At 34.5% G+C, this 20,932-nt stretch overlaps 1 protein-coding gene across 2 annotated transcripts in view; it reads right to left on the bottom strand.

Annotated features, from left to right (window-relative positions):
* Positions 1-20,932, bottom strand: part of LOC138705085 (uncharacterized) — a 236,918-nt gene that overhangs the window by 177,539 nt on the left and 38,447 nt on the right. The gene's annotated exons all lie outside the window — the stretch shown is intronic.

The following is a 20,932-nucleotide window of genomic DNA, read 5'->3' on the forward strand; positions in this document are numbered from 1 at the left end:
GATCCCCGGCGCCGGAGCGAGTTTTTCTCCTCAAATATTAACTCTGATGTGAGATATAATCCTTGTTATACACCAGGACAATCTGCCTCCTTCCAGTTCGAGTTGTGTTGCCTCTAATGACACAAAAGGAAGATGTTAAGTAGGTGTAGTAGATGTATGGTATCCTGTTTAACTTGATAACAAGATAAGTTATTATGTAACGCTGGAGAGATGATATCGGTTTGCAAGGAGAAATCACTTTGCATTATTGTACATTTTGTAAACAGATTCTTGTCAATGAATCGAATATACGAATTAAGAAAAATATTGTTGTTACGCTATGCCTAGATCCTAGACCAGTGGTCGTCAGCACTCGCTGATAACGGGTAAGAAATGTATCTGAATATGCACCGCCGTGCAGAAGGGAGAGGGAGGAAGCATACCTGCCAGCAGCCACGGATTCATGCTAGTGCAGTGTCTTATCCGCAGGTAAGAGACGCTAGCCCGAGGATGCACTGAGCTGATGACCGCTGCCCTAGACCTTTTGGCTAAGTTCCGTAAGTATCATAATGACATTTATATGTATTGTCGAATCCGTAAGCAGTAGGCCTACGACTTCATCACCTATTTTCTTTGTATGGCTCGTAATAAATTCAGAAATATGCAGGTGTGTGTGAACATAAAATGTTCCTGGAACTGATTCGTTTGTCTCCGTTGTTTACTTAGCCGCACTATAGTGCCGCTAAAGTACTGCTTGATAAGAATTGATAAGAGAGATATATTTTCAGGGAGTAATTGACCCACTTTTAGGTGTACCTCCTGCTTCGTTAAGCTTTAACGTACACAACTTTCTTCAATCGGTTATGGAGGTAAAAGTTCTCTTATGAAACAATATGGTCACTTAAACATTTATATAGGTCTTCATACACTGATAACGCTAATTAATGATTGGTTCAATGCAAATAAACTAACATTATTTAATTTCGACAAAATCAATTCAATCAAAATTACTACACATAAGAGTTCTCAGTTTTCTTTCAATTTTAGATTAGATGGAATTAATCTCAAAATTTGTAAGCATGAAGTTGCTCGGTTTGGAATTAAGTTTATTTAAGTCATATTTGAATAACAGAAAACATGTAACTAAAATTGATAATGAATTTAGTTTTAGTCAAAACATAAAAGTAGGGGTCCCTCAGGGCACTGTTCTTGGTCCAATTTTATTCTTGATTTATATAAATGACTTGTTATTAACTGATTTACGCAAATATAATGGGGTTATATATTCATATGCGGATGATACCGTAATTCTTTTTGGTGAAAAATCTTGGAAAGGCACTTATATTAATGCCAATAATGGATTACAGGTAATTAAAGAGTGGTTTGATTCAAACGCTCTTTCCTTAAACACATCCGTTTTCACTAAGGTCCAGTGGTCTTAAATCTCCTCAATCTTCTTTTAGGCTCAAAATTCATCATTCTGATTGTTCTTCTCAAAATTGTGAATATTCCATATTAACCGAATCCTCAGAAGTTAAGTATTTAGGCATTACAATCGACCAACACTTACGATGGAATAAACATATTACATATTTATGCAATAGAATACGTAAAACAATTTATATCTTTGTTATACTTCGGTCATATTTACCAGTTAATATTTTACGTCTCATTTATTTAGCTTTATTTCAATCCATTCTCTAATATAGAATTTTAGGATGGGGAAATGCTTGTAATTCTAATCTCACTCCACTAATACTTATTCAGAAAAAGAATGATTAAAATATGCTTATTAAACCAATTCATTACTCATCCGAGCTATTGTTCACTGATTTTAATGTTTTGAAAATTAAACAAATTTATTATATTGCCTTATTAAACTTCATACATAAAAATCGTAATAAATTCAAATTGTATCATCATAAATATGGAACTAAAAGTTCCGATTTTATACGACTAGAGGAACAAAAGTGTTTCACAAGCACAACTCTTAGCCATGGTACCTACTTTGGTCCAAGATTATATAATAAAATAGTTGAAAGGTACCAAAATCTGGAAAATTTTAGTACCAGAAATTTCAAAATTAGCGTTACGAATTTAATTCTTAAAGAATATATGTTGATTTAATATATGTATGTATTTGTATGATTTAAATTGTTAAAATTGAAATTGTATTTTTAAAGTTAATTTATTCTTATAATTTTGTTTTCTTGACCCACTTTGTGTCAAATAATTATCTTTGTTTGTGTTAAGTATGTGTTTAGATAACTCCCTGAGCACGAGCTTTTATTCCTTCAGGGAAGAATTAAGACTGTATTTTCGTACATGTTGTTTTACTAACAACAATGAACAACAATAAACAATAAACAACTTGAACGGAAAAACACATACATAATATACTAGTCCTAAATTTTATTGAGTCCTGCCTGTCATGCATTAAGAACCTTGTACTCTCTCTATTGGCGATATAATTACCTTCAAAATGGCAGGCTTTGCAACTTTCATTATACAATAAAATAATATTCTATGGCCAATGCGTCTGGAGATAAACATATTCTTGTTTCACACACACAAAAAGAAAGCCCTAAGATGACAGGTGTGCATAAAATGTCATTCAAATTTAGGAAGTATGATTTATATTAAACATCACGATACTTTTAGTAATAATTATGATCAGAATATTTTTAATTTAATAAAAGCCAGAAATTAAAACTCAACCAACTCTCAGTTACTTTCAGCTGTTAAAAAAATCACTACTTGTGTATTACAGCATTCAATGCGCTGCCTAATGACCTTAAAGATTCAAAGGGCCAAGAGAGAAAGTTGAGAACAGAATTAACAAATGTCTCCATATTTATAACATTTAGATATCTGATTAACTGTTTATGGCTGTGAATTTAATTAATTTAATTAATATGTGGGCACACTAATAATTACGTATTAAACATTTTTGTATAATCCTTGCCTTCTTGCACACCTTAAAAGCAACATTGCTCCTGTAAGACACACTGAATACAATTAACTGTCGGCCTGGGTGATGGAAGTCGATAGAGTACTGGTCTTCCGTGCCCGAGGTTGCGAGTTCGATCCCGGCACAGGTCGATGGCATTTAAGTGTGCTTAAATGCGACAAGCTCATGTCAGTAGATTGAATGACATATACAAAAACTTCTGCGGGACAAAATTTGAGCACACCGACGACGCTGATATAACCTCGGCAGTTGCGAGCGTCGTATAAAACATAATTTATAATTTACGATAAATTATATGGTCATTCTCAACACTAGACGTTCGTAAGTTGTGGAACTCTATTTTGAGGTGGCAATGTTGAAGCAAGTATATAGCATAAGATGGCACAAGGAAGACACGAAGACTAAAGTGTAAGATTTCTCATTTCCTTGTGTTGTGAATGCGTAAAGAGAGGCCGGACGGATGTCCATCTGCATGTACTGTACTAAGAGGCAGGGTCGGTATGCACACAATTACCACGAGATACAGATGAAATGAATTTGAAAACTTGCCTGTGGCTTTTCAACCCAGTATACCGTAGACAAAGAACAAATCACAATACTGGCACTTTTTGACTACTCCAAAGCCTTCGACACTGTAGAGTGTAGACGTTGACTTACTAATTGCAAAATTAAGAGCACTGCATTTTCTGATAACACTAATCGACAAATTTAAACTTTTTGTCTGCAACATGAACAAAATAAGGTTATCTTCACTAAATCGAAAACGATAATGATAGTAAAAATGTCGTAAGACGTAACGTTTTTGTGTTACAGAGATGCAGTAGATTTCGCTCAAAATACACAATTCTGTTTTATTTTAGATGTAATACTGAGATTGGCATTATTGCAATTGTTTTACTGAGGATCTTGAATTTTGAGAAGTGTACATTTATGGTGATATAAAAAGTGGCCATGAGTTCACATTTTATATAGTAAAAATCAATAGATTTTTAATAAGTCATTAAACCATAACTTAATTCCATAAATTATTTTAAATTACAATATGACTTAAAATAAGAGTACCGTCTAAAGAAATAAACTTGTAAGCCTGTTTGCTAGAAAACTGAAATATACAACATATTTTATTTTTTTTTATCTTGTATAAAATGGGAAACTTAGTTACTATTTCTTCTTGTGGACCGTGTAACTTTCTCTAACCAAAAACCAGCAGTATTCGCCTATTATATGAGGATTCCATCTTCTTGATACCTCTGCTTCATTTTCTTAATATCATGATGGAATCTCTCCCCTTGTTCGTCGCTCACAGCTCCCAAGTTTTAGGGGAAAAATCAATGTGGGACTGGAGAAAATGTATTTTAGCTACATTCGACATCCTAGTTGTTTATATCTAAGAGTTTTTGCACAAATTGTTAATAATTTTCAGTTTTATTATTACCAAAAACATTAACTATTGCACAAAGGTCGTCCAAGCCGCTAGTTCCTTAGAGCTTAACTTTTTCTGAGAGTCTTTATTTAGCAGAAGTTGACTCATTCGAGTTTCGTTAAATATTCTCTCTTACACTTCCGCATCACTCAGCTTTGGGAACTGTCTTGTGAGATAATAAAATACTTTTCCAATCTTAGGATGAAAGGATGTAATTACATGGTTAAAATGATTCATCTATCTGTTTTTCTGGTGGAGAGAATTTTCTAAAAGTGAAAGTTGATTAGGAATGGGAAGCTTAGGTCCATATGGTACCGGCTTAATAGAAGATGAAACATATACAACATTAGATTTTGTTCTCTTTCAATGACCCCGAATTTCTGTTAGAAATAACAGACTTCAGCATGTGTGTTTGGTTCAAGCCAGATAGTCAGAATCGCGGAAGGCTTAGTTCGAGTTTTGTCATCATTCATACATTGAATAAGTGTAAAATAACACGTTATGCAACATATACGAGGGGCCCATGGTTTGTCTTCATCACCTGCTCGGCATTCAAAATGTCTTGAAAGAAGCTTCTTTTGCTTTTTTCTGTTAATTATCGACGCTGACTTTTCACTGTAAACTGCGCACATTGTACAACAGAATCTGTTTCTCGAATTTACTAGGCGCGGCGGGTTTTTTCTATAACAAAAAAGGGAACTTGACAGTCACTTAATAGCACTTATCTCAGAGAAAATCACACCTAAACTGAAACTAAAATATCAGTTCTTCCCCCTGAAATACTACTTTCTTAATAGTTTCCTGTCGGCCTGTCGCTTAGAGTAATAAAGCAATGAAAGAGACAAACATCCTAGATTTTAGCAAACTCATAAGAGGTCCTTCCAGATCTTCAAGAAAAAAAAATTGTGTGTAAAAAAGATTTCACTAGTCTCTCTACAAACTCCAATATGCAGTAACCCACATTTTTTTAAAATAACTTTCTATTTATTATATTTCCATGATTTTAAAAAATGGAGAGTAATGGAACATTTCTACATACATATTCCTTAATATGCACTTAGAAATTTATTTAAAAGCCTAATACTGGAGTTAATGACAGCTGTGAGCAGTATGGGATGAAGATAAATACATTGAATGGTTTCTTCCGAAGTTTTCCCAGCCGTGGAACTGAAGCCGGGTGGTCTATGGCGAGTCCTCGACATCACTTCATTTCGCCAATTTGATTTGATTACCTGGTTGGGTTTTTCCGATGTTTTCCCCAACCAAAAGGCAAATGCCGGGTAATCTTTTGGCGAATCCTCCGACCTCACCTCATCATTGTAGAAAATTACTAAATTGTAAAACTGTAAAAATTGTAATTGTAATATTGTAAAATTTTGACTTGTTGCACATCTTAAAGCTTCATTGCTGATGTAAGATCTATGGAATATAATAAATGAATGAATGAATGAATGAATGAATAAGACGAAGCCCATGGTCATAGGAAGAAAAATAAAGAAGGTAAAATTGAGAATTCTAAATCAGACAGTAGAGCAAGTGGACAGGCTTCAAATACTTTGGATGTACTACGAGTATAAGCAGTAACATGAGCTGCTGCCAGGAAGTCAGAAAGAGAATAGCCTACTAAAGGATGCACTGGAAGGAATGGTGAACGGGAGAATAGTTCGAGGCGGAAGAGGTTATCAGATTATAGACGATATACAGATATATGGATCATATGAGGAGACAAAAAAGTATTAAAAAAATAGGAAAGGTTGGATAAAGCTGAATTAGCAGTGAGAAACCTGCCCTCAGGCAGAAAATTGCATTAATTTATTAGGGTAAGGTTGCTATCAATGGGCCGGTTCCTTCGATGGGCCGGCTCGATTTGCCCATAGGTATTGACAATAGGCACACTCTGGTGGCTGTTTAGTGTACGTCGGGTTGCCAAATTGTCGCCATATTAGTTGTGAGATGCTAGATGCAGACACAAAGCAGCAGTGAAAGAAGGTAAGATTTTCACGTTTTTCTTCTAATTTACTAATGTATTAAAGGAAGCATTCCTATCAAATATTAATCCATTATAAATTTCTACAAACAGTGTATGAAAGTACGATGAATTCTCGTTATTTAGTCACATTTACATTATAAATTTAGTTACTGTGGACGGAGACAGGGTCATGTCAAACGATGCAGTTCTAGTTGTCTTCAATGAGCCACTACGAGTTGCTATGAATGGGCTAGTGGTCCAATGATGGAAACCGTACCCGCGCGCACTTTCGTAAGTACTGTTTCGAATTAGTTAATAAAGAGCCATGCTAGTTGATTTAATACGTGTATAATGTAACCGAATTATTAGTTATAAATGCTTATATTATAAATATGTATGTTTTCTTTCCTAGATGTTGTCAAAAATGAAATATGGTCAGTAGCAGGAAGTAGATATGAGTCGTGCTTTAGCTGCAGTACGAAATGGTGACATAGGTGTCAATGAGGCTGCCAGAACATATAGTGTGCCCAAAGTAACATTACAATTCATTTAGCGGGCAAGAATTGTTCTGCTGTTGAACGTAAAAAAAAAAATTATAGATAGTATAAGTAATCTTCCCGCAGAAGTGGAAAATGAACTTGATGCTCATGTTCTCAAACTTTAGGAATTTATGTTGGTGTTACACCAAGGGAACTGCGCTTCCTAGCTTTTGATATAGCAGAAAGAAACGAAATCCCTCATAGATTCAGTAAAGAAACGAGAATCGCCGAAAAGAAATGGTGTTATGCATTTATGAGGATACATCCCGAAATTAACTTGTATCAACCAGAGTCGACCTCTTTCGCTCGAGCTAAGGGGTTTAATAAAGAAAACGTAAGTCACTTTTTTGACATCTTTCAGAAAATTGTTGATGAAAACCAGCTCGATTCAACGCGAGTATTCAACGTTGATGAGACTGGTTTATCAACTGTGTAAAAAACTCTAGAAAGATGCTTGCCTTCAAAGGTGAAAGAGCAGTAGCTTCGACAGCCAATGGAGAAAGAAGTTCCACTACTTCTCCAATTTGCTGCAAAAGTGCTGCGTGTCACTATGTTCCACCACTGATCATCTACAAACGTTTGCGTTCTGCGGAAGGGTTAGAAGATGGAGCTCCACCGGGAACAATTTTTGCTTATAATCCTGAAAGTGGATACATTAACAAAAATGTATTTGTGAGGTTGTTAAGGCATTTCATCGACACTGTCCGTCCTTCAAAGGAAAGAGAAGTCTTGCTTCTTCTCGATGGACATTCAACTCACACCACAAATCTCGATGCTCTAGATATTGCTCGAGAGAATGGAGTCATCATGCTCGCATTTGCAGGACACATTACTCATAGGTTTCAGCCACTGGACATGTCGTTTTTTAAGCATTTGAGTGAGCAAATCTGAAGTCATATTCCACGACTGTTGGTAAAGCGTATGGTCTGGCGGCAACAATAGGGACTTCAGTGAATTAATTTGCAAAAACAGGAGTTTGGCCAGTCAACAGGGATCTCTTCCATGATTGCCATTTTGTGGCAGCGATGCACTTTGAAACAGATGATGTTCCCGTTATGCAAGCTTCTACAATTGAGCCTGTCAATGAGGAAATGCCAGAATCAAATATGCCTAATTCCAGAAAAAGGAGCAATATTATCTGGAAGTCAAGATAGTTTAGAATCTCTTCCAGCTGATGCAGCAACATTGACACCAAAATTGCAAGTTTCCTTGGCTGAAATCTCTCCTATATCAAACAATATTTCTCTCGGAAGAAGTGCAAATAAAGCTCAGAAAATGATAGTGATCATGAGTAGTCCGTACAAGCAGAGACTAGGAGAGGTAAAAAGCAAACAACTAAAAGGTGACGTTTTGAAAATTCTGCACCGGAGAAGTCGTCTCAAACCAAACTCTCGTTTTCTTCAAATGGTTCAACGAGATGTAATTCTAACAAGGAGTCATGGTATTGTGGCATCTGTTGCAATGACATAAAAGAAAATATCATTCACTATCTGTCATGTAACGAGTGGGTTCATGAGAATTGTGCTGGTGTTACAAAAGAAGTCAAAGTGTTCTATTGCGAAAACTGTGACTAAAGTGTGGCAATATTTTATAAAAAGTTTTGTTTTGTCTCATCTTAGCTACTATAAACAAAACTGAATTCATGGTTTTCATTGCAAGTTCTTTCTTAAGTTTTTCAGTTTTTTATTTGGTCAGCCAAAGAAAGAAGAAGGATAGAGTTTAATTGAGTTAACAATAAATAATGGTATTTATAGTCCAATACTTCAATTGTCTTGATAAGTTTTGTTTTCAGTGTATATAAATTGTTGTTTTGTTTGATTAGCCCTTAAACTTTGGTTATTTTAAAATGTTTTAGTTCTGTTTAATTACACTATGAACAAATAGGGCCTAAAGTGTTTTCTTTTTATTTCTGTAAGATCGTAAATCGTTTGAGACAGAAATGCTGGAGGTCTTAGCCTGATTACAAACTAACAATGAAGTATTTCGTTTTTTTTTTGTGTTAATGAAATATCTGAAGATTTTTTAACTGCCCTAATGATCTTGCTTGGGTTCGAATACACGTTCTGTGGTTCCACATACCAACACAATACTCCTATTAATGCCGAAGATAGGGTGTATAGGCATTTATTTAGATGTGAGTTGTTATTTAACAATATTATTCTGCAGCCCATTCATGGAAACTACCTGGCCCAATGAAGGAAACGAGTCTCCTTCATTGAGCCGATGATGCTTATTTTTATTTTCCAAATATTTCATTAACATCGAATATTTATAACTTCTATTTGTAGCGTAGTGAAATACAGAAGATAATGTTTAAGTTTGCTTGAAAAAGGAAATAAATGTTACTTTTCCCGAGGATATTATATAAGATTTCTTTTAAGTGGCCCATTGATAGCAACCTTTCCCTATTTAATTATAAAAACCTTGTCAACATGTGTCACTCTTTAACGTGGATGGACAACTACCTTCGTGAACGTTAACAGTGCGTATATATTAATAATCCTTATTCCACCTGGCGTACCACGAAGACTGGTGTACCACAAGGCTCTATGCTAGAACCTTTACTGTTCTCTATTTATATTAATCATATATCTTCTAATCTAACATATTGCCGACACCATATTTATGCTGACGATATACACATTTATCTCAATATTCTATGTAATTGCGTAAATGGCGCTATAAAGAAAATTAAAGATGACCTGAATTCAATCTCCTTATGGTCGAAAACTACGGACTTAATTGTAATGTAAGTAAGTTCCAGGCTATCTTAATAGAACATCAATGATCGAAGTAAGACAAACACAATTTGCCACCGATAATGCAAGTAAGTCCAGGCTATCTTATTAGAACATCAAAGATTGAAGTGTGACTAAAAGAAATTTGCCACCGATAATGCAAGTAAACCCCAGGCTATCTTCTCATTAGAGCCCAATGTTCCAAAATTGGAACGTTATATTAAAGATTTGTGAATGTGGTTGACGTTGTAGCTAAGATATTTTTTTATTATGGAACTTCACGTTGGTATTCCTGATGAACTTGAGAGAGTCTAGTTGAATGGGAATCTAGCATATCCTGCTCGTTCTGAATTTTTGATATTCCAAAATTGCACAACTATGACCAAGAAAAAGGGGAAAGTCATCAGCCGTAATGAAATGTATTAAAGTTAGATAAAATATTTTGTAATATGTTGCCAATAATGTCTTTTATTTTTTACTGGACTGAAATAAGACAACGAGACTGTAAAGGCCCCTGTCTCATTCTCACTTTGTCTTAAAGATATTCTTTCATCCCTTTCAATTCCTACTAAAGACGAATTTTACAACAAAATCCAAACATAGTAGTCAATGAAACGCGATAAAGTTGCAGAGAGTGCACGACGCTGGAAACGTCCAACAGCAGTTCAAGGCTGTTTGAATACTCATTGCATAAGAGCGGCGCAGCAACTTCAGATACCAATTTGTCTGTGACGTACAGATTGAGAAACAAGCCTCAAGCTTTGCGATAACACTGCTTTAAAAGTGTTTATATAATTTGTTTTTGTGTTAGCTATATGCTGGTTACAAAAATTTCATGTTATCACTAATTCCCGGATTATTAATAGGCCTATCTAATGAGCTGAAATTATTGTTTCCAAATTGTCCTCGTCTTACACATCTTTTAATAATAATAATAATAATAATAATAATAATAATAATAATAATAATAATTGCTGAGCCAGTTATACCCGAACCCATACTTTATGAAGTCGAAATTGCTATAGAAAATCTGAAAAAGTACAAATCTCCAGATATCGATCAAATTCCAGCAGAATAAATGCAAGAGGATGGAAGAGCATTATCTAGCGAAATATATGAACTTGTACTTGCTATTTGGGAAAAGAAAATTGTACCAAAACAAAGTAAGGAGTCCATAATTATACCTATTTTTAAGAAGGCGGGCAAGACTAACTGTAGTAACGTTCGAGGAATATCACTTTTGTTGACGTTGTACAAAATTTTGTCCAATATTCTTTTGAGAAGATTAACTCCATTTGTTGATGAAATTATTGAGGATCATCACTGCGGTTTTAAGCATAATAGATCGGTTATTGATCAGATTTTTTGTATTCGACAGATATTGGACAAATAATAGCAGTCTAAGGTTACAGTACATCAGTTATTCATGGATTTCAAAATGTATGTGACTCGGGTAGGAGAGAAGTTTTATATGATATTGTTATTAAATTTGGTATTCCGAAGAAACTAGTTCGATTAATTAAAATGTGTCCCAGTGAAACTTATAACCAAGTCTGTATAGGCCAGAATCTGTCTGATGCTCTTCCCATTCACTGTGGGCTAAAGGAAGGAGATGCATTATCATCTTTACTTTTCAACTTGGCTCTAGAATATGCCATTAGAAAAGTTCAAGAAAACAGAGGGGGTTTGGAATTGAACAGGTTAAATCAGCTTCTTGTCTATGCGGATGACGTAAATATGTTAGGAGAAAATCCACAGGCGACTAAGGAAAACGCGGAAATTTTACGTGAAGCAAGCAAAGCGATAGGTTTGGAAGTAAATTCCTAAAAGACAAAATATATGATTATGTCTCGTGACCAGAATATTGTACGAAATGGAAATATAAAAATTAGAGCTTTATCCTTCGACGAGGTGGAAACATTGAAATATCTTGTAGCAACAGTAACAAATATGAATGACACTCGGGAGGAAATTAATCGCAGAATAAATATGGAAATGCCTGTTATTATGCGGTTGAGAATCTTTTGTCATCTAGTCTGCTGTCAAAAAGTCTGAAAGTTAGAATTTGTAAAACAATTATATTACCGATTGTTCTGTGTGGTTGTGAGACATCGACTGTCACTTTGAGAGAGGAACAGAGATTAAGTGAGTTTGAGAAGAAGGTTGTTAGGAAAATATTTGGGGCTAAGAGGGATGAAGTTACAGGAGAATAGAGAAAGTTACACAACGCAGAACTGCATGCATTGTATTCTTCACTTGACATAATTAGGAACATTAAATCGAGACGTTTGAGATGGGCAGGGCATGTAGCACGTATGGGTGAATCCAGAAATGCATATAGAGTGTTGTTTGGGATACCGGAGGGTAAAAGGCCTTTGGGGACACCGAGACATGGATGGGAGGGTAATATTAAAATGAATTTGAGGGTATGTATGCTGTGATGATAGAATCTGAATTAATCTTGCACAGGATACGGATCGATGGCCTGCTTATTTGAGGGCGGCAATGAACCTGCGGGTTCCTTAAAAGCTATTTGTAAGTATGTAAGTAGGAAATAATAATAATATTAATAATAATCATATTAATAGTATTTATCTATTTATTTACTTATTCTGGCGAAGTTAGGGCCATCGGGCCTTCTCTTCCAGTTAGCCAAAAACAAAAGAAGCTAATACAATTTGCAGCAATACAAGTTAGAGACTAATATTTAAAGAACACTAAAAAATCGATGTAGTCATACAAGCACAAGTTGAGTAAAATAATGCAAACATACTAAATAATAATTACAAAATAATATAAAGCTTAGACGTTACACTCAATGAATATGAAAGTGATAAGTGAACCAATATTACAAATTACAAGAATTACAAATTCAAACGTAAATTATAATTGCACAACACTGAGGAAAATCACATCCACAAACACACACAAAGGAGAATTAAACATAAATTAGAAAAAAAAAAAAGAAAACATTTTCAGAAATAGTGAGCAAAATACGTACTAATAATTTGTAGAATTGAAATGAAGATTTATAATTTCAATGTTAAAATTACAGCTGTAAAAAAAAAGTGGCCGCACTCGTGAACAGCGAATATTATCTAAGTCCACTTAGGATCACTGTGATGTTACAGGATGCTCGCGCTTGTACAAGTAGTTTCGAAACTACGGAGTCATTCGATATCTGTGTCTTGTAGAGTAGCGGTAGAGTGCTCGTGGAACGACTCGAAGGTTGTGAGTTCGAGCATTGTTCTAGTTATCATTTTATTTTGTTATCATTCTTTAGCGGTATAAATAATATTCAAGTTATCATTTGTATTCTGCTACCGTTCTTTAGCGATGTAAATAATATTAAAGTTTTTATTTATATGCTATTATAGTTCTTTGGCGTTATAAATAACATTCAAGTTATCATTTATATTCTGTTATAGTTCTTTAAAATGTTAGAAATAATATTCAAGTTATAATTTGTATTCTGCTATCGTTCTTTAGCGATATAAATTCAAGTTATCATTTATATTCTGTGTAGTGCCGAAAGGTACTTGTGCAGGTATGAATCTGTCACACTCGTGGGTCTTAGTTCGAACTTAGGGTTAAGATACAAATTAGATTTACTTTAAATGTTATTTTAAGTGACCATGCTTCATTTAATTTAGGATGCTCCTTGTAATTATTATTTTATTATTATTTTATTATTAATTATTGTTTTTATTAGTTGTGTTTATTATTAATTATCATTATTGAGTATAATTAGTTACCACTGGCGCCGGGTATACACCATACCCATTTGCAGTGTGAATAAATAAATACAAATACAGATACTTCTTTAGCGTTATAAATAATATTCAAGGTATCTCTTGTATTCTGCTATCGTTCTTTAGCGGTATAAATAATATTCAAGTTACCATTTCTATTCTGCTATAGTTCTTTAGCGACATAAATAATATTCAAGTTACCATTTGCATTATGCTATCTATTTTAGCGATATAAATAATATTCAAGTTCACATTTATATTCTATTATAGTTACAGTATTTAGCGTTAAAAATAATATTCAAGTTATCATTTATATTCTGTTATGCTCTTTAGTGATATAAATGATATAAATTTAAAGTTAGATTTGGAAAAATACAGTTCCATAATGCTAGTGTTATTGTTTCTTGTTATATTATTACATTATACTCTCCTGTAACACAATAAAATTAAAAGAAACAACGAGGATTTGAGCCTGAGACGTTGATATCTGAATTCAGACGTTCTTCCAACTGAGCCACAGGGGCACAAGTAAAGAAGCATAATAATATGCGGAAAAATTGACCCAATCCCCATCCAAGACGTCCTGATAATTTGTGCTATGTCATCCAGAACATGTCCACTCGACTGCAAAATGTGATCGAGATTGGAGGAAGTGGACTAAATATTGAATAGTGGCTTTTGGTTTGATTTTTTAACTTTTAATTGTTTGAATTTTCTAAGGCAGACGCCAGTATGCTGTTTTGTTTATGCCACCAAAGATATTTTTGTTAAGTACAAAAATTTTTTCTTTCTTTCTTTCCATTTGCAGCTATAATGTCATAATAAATAATGATAAAGTCATGGCATAATGCATTAATGAACCTAATGGTAATTATACCTACTAAAATAGTCATAAAGGAGACAGCAGCGATTATATTCTCCCTATCTTAAAAACATCAAAAAAACACTCGGTGGTGTTTGAACGCACGACCTCACAAATACCAGCCCGGAACGCTAACATTACGCTACAAATGTAACACATAGAATACTTTAATTATAACTGTATATAGCAGGCATCTTGAGCCAGTAACATGTAATATCGCCTGTCTCCGAATTGTAGTGGAGATACCCGAAGGGAACTTAGTATCTAGAGAGCGGCCACTTTTTCTTTTGAAAGCTGTACGTAAAACAATCATGGTAGAATGAAGTAAGAAACGGGAAAACTAAGTCCGATGCTAGAAGTTATGTGGCTTAGTACGGGCCACGTGTTTGAATAGCTTACTTTTAAGTTGCAATATCGTTCGACATTTCCTGAGAGAGCTGAATAGGGAGTTCCAGAAACGAATTGCTGATGCTGTGAAAGAGGAAGAATAGTGAGCTATTTTATGACAAAGCATAGCTAAAAAAGGTCATTTTTAGAACGAGTCCCAAGGCTGTGATATCAGGACAAGAAATTAAAACACACTGAGGGATAGGCGAAGAAGTATTGATGATGCGATATAGGAAAAGTAATCATTCATTCATTCATTTATTCATTTTATTCCATAGGTCTTACATGAGCAATGAAGCTTTAAGATGTGGAACAAGTCAAAATTTTGCAATATTACAATTACAATTTTTACAAATTTTTACAGTTTTACAATTTAGTAATTTTCTACAATTTTTACAATTTTGTGCAGTTTTTTACAATATTTTGGCAAGATGTAGTGAGATGAGGTGAGGTCCGAGGATTCGCCAAAAGATTACTCCGCATTTGCCTTTTGGTTGGGGAAAACCTCGGAAAAAACCAACCAGACAATCAAATCAAAGGGGGTGATGCCGAGGACTCGCCCTAGACCATCCGGCTTCAGTCCCACGGCTGGGAAAAACCTCGGAAGAAACCACCAAAGGGGAATCCAACTCAAGCCCGAACGCAGCTCCGGATCAGCAGCCCAGCGAGTCTGCCGACTGAGCTACATCGATGACTCTAATAAAAGTATACAATACATAGCCAATCAGATTATTAAATTTACAAACGCAAACGATCATCCATCAGTTGAGCTATATGTATAATACAAAACAAGGAAGTTAATTAACTTTAAGGCATAAACAATTCAATCAGTTGTGATATACAGAAATTGATAATACATATCATGCAAACTACTTCAAATTACAAACACAAACAATTTATCAATAGAGGTATACAGATTACTATTCAATTTAAAGCATATAAAATTCATCGGCCAAAACTATACAAATATATGCAATACAAAGTAAGCAGATTAATTCAATTTACAAGCATACTTTCATTAAGCTATACAAATTTGTGCAATTAATATCAAGTAGATTAATTCAATTTATAATTATAAACAATTCATCAGTTGAGCTATACAGACTACTATACAATTTACAGCATATACAATTCATCAATTGACCTATACATACTACCATTCCATTTACAGTATGCCTATAAACAATTCATCAGTAGAGCTACACATACTAGTATTCATTTTAAAAGCATTTACAATTCATCAGCCAAACTATACAAACAAATACAATCAAATTAGTTCAATTTACAAACTTATTTTCGTTAAGCTATACAAAATTGTACAATTCATATGAAGTAGATTAATTCAATTTATAAGCTTAAACAATTCATCAGTTGACCTATACAGCATACAATTCAATTTACAGCACATACAATTCAGTTACATTACTGTCGATAAGACTGTAGCTTTAATAAGCCTATTCTACATTTTTGTCATTTCTATACTCGTATCCTTGTATTTCAGCACCGGTTGAGACTCTTTCATAACACATTCTTATATTCAGTCTAATTGACATTGATAAATTACACATGTATTTAAATAATAACAATAATAATAATAATAATAATAATAATAATAATAATAATAATTATTATTATTATTTCACATATCCATATGCCGGAGCAACCTACGATCCTAATAGTCCTGCAGTTAGGATGATTATGATAGCCAAAATTGTGGTAAGTGGCTAACCTAACATTCTTCAAAGATGATGATTATTTTGTTATTATTTATTATTATTATTATTATTATTATTATTATTATTATTATTACTATTTTAAATTACAAGAAAACTGGAATTAAAATATATAGTGATACAGTAATACAGCTTCAAGCACACCGGGGTTTTCCCTTTTGCTTTTGGACTTTCGGAGATCTCGGCAACTCAGCAAATGAATGACATTACTAAGTTTTCCTCATCCATAAAGATGTATCTTTATATAGCGTCACTTATATGAATTAATTACCTTCTTATGCAAAATGCCTGCCAGGGTTAACTCAATTTAAAACACCTGAAGATCAGCCACGAAAAGAAAACATTTCATCATTGTGCTTTACATTCAAATGATTTTATTTTTAATTAACACTGTCATGAAGTTTAGCTAAACAAAAACACACCCTTAGACCCTATACACCCGGTTAGTGTTGACTCAATGCGTCACATTGATCTGAAGCTGAGCTGACATACATTTCATGTAATTTCCTGTCTATGTGTGCGTTCACTTGACTTTTAAGACAGGTAACGATAAATACGAAATTCTATTCTTCCCAGTCTGAACTCCTTGAGTATGATGGTGAGCTAAAACTTCTCTCTTTGTCGGTTCTAACAAAGGATCAATATATAGACCTACACGTAAATTAATTTATGTACCAGGATTTATCACCTCCTGACCGCTGTACGCCCGTTCATGTCATAACCGATTTCATTTAAATATGACTTGGAAAAATGACATCGCACAAATTTAGAAAATATTAATTACACTTACTTACGGCTTTTCGAGTACCGAAGGTTCACTGCCGCTCTCACATAAGCTTGCCATCGGTCCCTATTCTGAAAAAGATTAATCCAGTCTCTGCCATCATATTCTATCTCCCTCAAATACATTTTAATGTAATTCTTTCATCTACATCTCGGTCTCTCCAAAGATCTTTTTTTCTCCGGCTACCCAGCTAACACTCTATATGCATTTCTGGATTCGTCCATACGTGCTACAAGCCCTGTCCATCTCAAAAGTCTGGATTCAATGTTCCTCATTATGTTAGGTGAAGAATACAATGCGTGCAGTTCTGCGTTGTGTAACTTTCTTTATGCTACTGTAACTTTAACCCTCTTAGCTCCAATTATTTTCCTAAGAATCTTATTCTCAAGCACCCTTAACCTTTCTTCCTCCAAGTTTCACAGCCACATAGAACAACCGGTAATATAATTGTTTTATAAATTCTAACTTTCAGCTTTTTCGACAACAGACTAGATAACAAAAGCTTCTCAACCGAATAATAGCAGGCATTTCCCATATTTATTCTGCGTTTAATTTCCTCTCTAGGTCATTTTTATTTGTCACTGTCGCTCCAAGATATCTGAACTTTTCCACCTCTTCAAAGGATAAATTTACAAATTTTATATTTCAATTTCGTACTATACTCTGATCACGGGACATAATACTATATATTTTCTTTTCGCGATTTACTTCCAAACCTATCCCTTTACTTGCTTCAAGTATAATTCCCGTGTTCTCTTTAATAGTTTATAGATTTTCTCGTAAAATGTTCACGTCATCCGCATAGACAAGCAGCTGATGTATTCCGTTCAATTCCAAACCCTCTCTGTTATCCTGGACCTTCTAATGGCATATTCTAGAGCAAAGTTAAAATCTAAAGGTAATAGTGCAACTCCTAGTTTTAGCCCGAAATGAATTGGAAAAGCATCCGAACAAATTTGCCTATACGTACTCTGCTGTACATTTCACTGAGACACGTTTTAATTCATCGAACTAGTTTCTTGGGAATGCCAAATTCAATAACAATATTATATAAAACTTCTCTCTTAACCGAGTCATATGTCTTTTTTGATATCTATAAATAACTGGTGTATTGGTCCTTATACTCCCATTTTATCTCCAATGTCTGTCGAATACCGTACAATAAATCCGATCAATAGTCGATCTATCATCTATTACGCCTAAAACCACACTGATGGTCCCCAATAATTTCATGTACATACAGTATGGAGTTAATCTCCTGAAAAGAATATTGGACAAAATTTTGTGCGATGTCAATGAAAATGATATTATGAAAATCTACTTTCAGGTATAAACTTCCTGTAGGTACGTTAACAGAAAACCACTATTCAAGTAACACAGAGTTTGTATGCACGCAAAGTTGAGTTTCTGGAGCCTTGTCAGCCCACTTGAATTGTGTGGATATAAAGAAAAATTTGGGACGGTGTCGGGGATAGATCCTGCATAGTTAAGTCGATAGAGCATTCGTGCGCTAAGCGAAGGTTCCCAGGACCGATACCCGGCCCCGGAACAATTTTTTATTATATATTATATTTATATTATTGTGCCAGGCCCGGTACCGGACCGCGGCGCGGCGGTTGAGAAGCACTGGTATAGAGAACATACATATAAATGCATACACACATACACACATACATACATACATACATACATACATACATAGATACATTTTATATATAAGAATATTATTATTATTATTATTATTATTATTATTAATATTATATCACGACTAATTATCCTTATCGTTATTCGCCAGGCATCAGCCCACATATATGTTTCGGTTCCATTCTCTCATTTTCTAGTGCTTAATGCTTCATGTCCTGTGCATTTCAATTACTAATTATTTTTAGAAGGTTCAATTTTAAATTTTCAATAAATGATTTTATTCCTGTTCCTTCGTTTTTATTCATGTGGTATTGGTTCAAGCTACAAATTAAGAGAGCTCGGGTTCGTTTCTAGAAACCAGAAGAAGATTCATCTCCTTTTCATAAGGACGCAGTATGTGTATTTCATCTTGTGTAACCTTGCACCATTTCGACCACATACGAACGGAGTCTGGAAAGTTTTGTGTAAAAATTCATGATTCTCAGCAAAATGAGAAGCGAATGGTTCAAACGACGTAATTTTCTAAAACAAGTGGAGACGGTATAAAAGATAAGTTTTGCATACAAATTCATTTTCTGCATCTCGTAGCTTCTCACGCCTTGCTTGCATAATTAAGTTATTAGTAATGGTTTCACTGGGCATGCAATTTAACGTATTGCGATACTAATGAGGATTTCAAGGGTTCTGTTGTTCTTCTCAAAATACCTTACTGTTACTTTTGGTGACATGTTTGTCGTCTTCATAAGATAAATCTTTCGTAATCAAATTTATTTATTATTTATTCTTTGTAATTACATGTGCACGAAGCCAACCTCAACATGAAAAGTGTACGCTCAACTGGACATCCCACGTCTCTACTTCCTCTAGAATTATATTTCAAAATTTCTCTAGAGCAGCGTTTTTCAACCTTTTTCATCACGTGGCACACTAAAGCTGTAATTTTAAATCCGGCGGCACACTCATGTAATATAAACCAGTGGTTGTTAACAACCAGGGTGAAGTTTTGAGGGTTTTAGAGGGAATGTGTTTACTGAATATTGACTTACGCAGCGTTCGTTCAATGTTGACTCTTGTAGAGTCACTGTTATTTTTCCAATTTACTACAACTTTACTATTTTAATTTTCTCGCGGCACATCAGCCGATCATTAGCAGCACACCGGTTGAAAATGATTGCTCTAGATCAGCGGTTCCCAAAGTGTACTCCGCGGAGCCCTTAGGGCTTCGCGAATGATTCTCAGGGGCTCCGTCCGCGGAAGTTATGAAGATGACAAAAATTGCTAATTCCATCTAGTCTCTAGCGGGGAAAACGGAAACTACTTCTATCAAGCGAAAAATGCTTTCTGAGAAAGTAGTTTGCGTTCTTCTTGGTACATGGAAGCATTAATATTAGATACTCGTCACTGGAACTATCTCGATCTTTCTTGCTTGCCAAGTACTCAATGATTCTCGAAATTTATTTTATTTTTATATACCTGGCAGGCAGCGTTTGTTATTCGTGGAATCTACAATCTATTAACTGTTAAGTTACCTCAAAAAATATATATACTGTATACCTGCATATTAATTTGATAGCAGATGTGTTAGCTAAACTTTCGTTGAACCGGAACTGTCGCTTAAGACGGGCTTCCTAAGACCTAAGAGTCATTAGCCATCAACCAGTGCTCAGTCAAAGGGAGATAACAACAGCTATAATCTTACTTTCAAAGAAGATAGTGCGAATTCCTGGGAATTGAGTTCGGAATATGTTGAACATGATCCTGCCTCAGAGTCTGCGATGCCTAGTGTAGAGGTATTGAAAGTAACAAACGAAAATATTGTGATTATATTTAATGATAAAACACACATATTAGGTCAATAATACAGTGTTCATTGATTTTATGAAATACATTAAAGGTGATATGTTACAGTTGTTTGAACACTACTTATTAGTGTTCATACAACTGTAACATATCACCTTTAATGTATTTCATTACGATTTATATTTGGTCATGGGATTCACTGAGTTTGCTGATGAACGTCCACAATGTGTGATATGTAACAGTTTTTCCCCAATAGTTCTATGTTCCCTGCAAAGCTTAGACGGCACTTCTCAATTAAAAAATTCACAAATAAAACTGCAGACTACTTCGAAAGAAAAAGTGACGAACCTT

This window comes from Periplaneta americana, chromosome 8, assembly GCF_040183065.1.
Source record: "Periplaneta americana isolate PAMFEO1 chromosome 8, P.americana_PAMFEO1_priV1, whole genome shotgun sequence".
NCBI lineage: Eukaryota > Metazoa > Arthropoda > Insecta > Blattodea > Blattidae > Periplaneta > Periplaneta americana.